General features: G+C 35.1%; 1 protein-coding gene across 2 annotated transcripts in view; it reads left to right on the top strand.

The window, feature by feature from the left end:
• Positions 1-3,263, top strand: part of LOC106874384 (glutamate receptor ionotropic, kainate 2) — a 1,088,700-nt gene that overhangs the window by 31,392 nt on the left and 1,054,045 nt on the right. The window lies entirely within an intron of this gene.

Here is a 3,263-nt window from a genome sequence, read left to right as displayed (position 1 = left end):
TATGTCTGTGTGTGTGTATGTTTGTGTATCTGTGTTCGTCCCCGCAACATCGCTTAACAACCGACGCTGGTGTGTTTACGTCCCCGTAACTTAGCGGTTCGGCATAAGACACCGATAGAATAAGTACTAAGCTCACAAAGAACAAGTCCTGGAGTCGATTTGCTCGACTAAAGACGGTGTTCCAGCATGGCCACAGTCAAATGACTGAAACAACTAAAAGAATAAAAGAGTACATTTCACTGGTATGCTATATTAGCGAATTCAAAATTTTTACAAGCAGATGATAAGCCTCGGCAACAAGTAAACGTAAGAAGTTAACTAAACACAAAAAAGAATGAATAAGGACAGAATACTCGTTGCTGTCAATGAAAGCTACAAGTAAAAGAAACTACGTTCTCTCATTATATATGCCAAAAAGGCTCAATATTTTATTCTGTCTGATTGGTAAAATGTAAGATAAACAATATAACACATCTGACAACGACGAATCTATTGAATCGTCAGCATAAATTCGATAATAATGCATACGGTTCAAAATTAGTTCCAAACTTTGGCACAAGGCCAGCAATTTTACGGTGGGCTTAAGTGGATACATCGACCCCAGGACTCGAGTGGTACTTTCTCTATTCATCCCGAAGAGATGAAAGATGTAGTTGATCGCGGTGGAATTTGAATTCAGGACGCAAAGGCGGACGAAATGCCTCTAAATATTTTACCCGGATCGCTAACAGCTCTGCCATTTCGCCGCCTTCATACAGCCCAATATGTAAAAAAAAAAATGTATTTCACCCAGGAAAATAAGGAAGGTAAATTTGTATCACAAAGAAGTGTATGTTGTTAAAGATACCACATTTATTTACCATGTTTAAATATAATGTAATTAATTAGCAAAATAGAATAGTTTTGGACTAATCGCTTTCTTCTTTCGTTTGTCTTTTGTGATCAAATAACTCAGTCTAATTTGCATTGCATTATCACAGACGTCAAGAAAATTATATGAATTTTGTTTGGAAATCAATCAGAACGGCTATAACCTTACTAAACATGTTTGAAGTCCCACATTTATAATTTTTTGCATAACTTGGCAACTCTATGTAGGCATGCTGTAAAACAACGTTTTCCCGAACTCACACACTAATTGCGTAAAAAAAGAAAGTGAAATTAAATAGTGTAGACATAGAGACTCCCCCAAAAGAAGATACTCATTGCTAGGCTGATTTTGGTCATAGGTATACTTCTTGTGAGCTGTCCTGACTAAGGATCAGTAGCTAATTTATCTGAAAATTATGAATCACTCTCTGAAATGGAAGTGGAACACTCAATAAAATGTATGGATTTTTATGAACCAAAGAGTAGCAAATGATAAATGTAAATTTAGTTTAATCTGAAATCGGACTGCGAAACACTGCAATTAGCATAATGTAAATCATTCATGTTCAGTTCATTTTGTATCGATTAGCTCCTTTGAATTTTTCCTTCAAAATCGTTGCGGGTTTCGAAATGATCTCATTTACGTGTACATTTACATCATTGCATTTCTCTCACCGATTCATACTTCTATGTGTTTTGGCATATATATTGTGATCGTTGTACCCGTTTCATGTTAATATCGACTGTTCATAAGGAAAAGGTCGTTGAACTTGATGATAATTAATTAGAATAATTAATCCATTAGTCCCGGTTCTTTGAAAAACTACGCACTATTCCTCAAGATTGAATAGAATATAGTAGGCGTTTAATCCACATGCAAGCTGCACCTAAGATAATGATCAATACTTTGATATATCTCACGATAATGCTGAATACGACGACACATGCTGTTGCTGCTGAAATTCCAACACTTTATTCAATTAGGAAGGGGAATAAATAATGTGGAGCATCGTTAATTTAAACGCAAGAAATTCTCTAAAATATTTGCCTATAGAATTCCAAATAGAAAGTAATTTTGAGATCTAAAAGAATATTTACGTTTAGAAACTTAATGTAAACGAAATGTAATAACAATGATAATATATATATATATATATATATACTTTTTTACTCTTTTACTTGTTTCAGTCTTTTGACTGTGGCCATGCTGGAGCACCGCCTTTAGTCGAGCAAATCGACCCCAGGACTTATTCTTTGGAAGCCTAGTACTTATTCTTTCGGTCTCTTTTGCCGAACCGCTAAATTACAAGGACATAAACACACCAGCATCGGTTGTCAAGCGATGTTGGGGGGACAAACACAGACAAACAAACATATACACACATACATATATATATACATATATACGAGAGGCTTCTTTCAGTTTCCGTCCACCAAATCCACTCACAAGGCATTGGTCGGCCCGAAGCTATAGTAGAAGACACTTGCCCAAGATGCCACGCAGTGGGACTGAACCCGGGACCATGTGGTTGGTCAGCAAGCTACTTACCACACAGCCACTCGTATGGAATTTAGAAAAATACATGAAATTGTGATGTACCTGATTCAACTCGTTTTGACGTACGTAGAACAGTTTCAGAATATAAATAAGGTTTAATACACGTAGAATTCAAAAAGGTAGTATTTATAAGTATGAACGAAGAGAAAAATGTATTAATCCATAAATATACATCAGAAGATTAGGCCTACAATTTTCTGATTTACTATATTAAAATCATTGGAGTGTGGTTGACATCGGACGAATTCTAATTGTATCAATTAGCAGCGTGTTTTTAAGTTTCAAATGAAATTCAACCGAAGCAAAATTTACTTATCAACCTTACGGGAGCTATAAGATAATGTAGGTATCTTGTATATATTTCACTATTCCGGCTTTCCTATGTTTCTAGGCAAGTGAATATGCTAGCTGTAGGTACAAAGCTACATACCACGTGAAGGGCAAAGGAAATTACATCGAGAAAAATTTCACTGGTATACAATTTATCATCTCCCATTGGATGAAAGGCTCAATTGTCATCGGCTGGTTTATGATTCAAGGAATAAATGATAATAATATTTTCCTTCTATATGTTCTTAAGAATGTTTTGGCGCTTTAGATTAAACCAACGAATACAGAAATATATAACCTTACATACATACATAACCACATTATCAACATCGTGATAAATCCGGACATAATTTCAATATCATAAAGCCCATGTGTTGGTTGTATATATTTGTGTGTGTGTTTGTGTGTATGTGTGTGTGTGTGTGTATGTGTGTGTGCGTGTATGTATATATATATATATATATATATATATATACATACATACGTTTATGTGAATGTATGTCTG

Source organism: Octopus bimaculoides, chromosome 2 (assembly GCF_001194135.2).
Source record: "Octopus bimaculoides isolate UCB-OBI-ISO-001 chromosome 2, ASM119413v2, whole genome shotgun sequence".
NCBI classification, from domain to species: domain Eukaryota; kingdom Metazoa; phylum Mollusca; class Cephalopoda; order Octopoda; family Octopodidae; genus Octopus; species Octopus bimaculoides.
The sequence above is the reverse complement of the archived record's forward strand: the minus strand, read 5'-3'. Positions and strand labels throughout refer to the sequence as shown.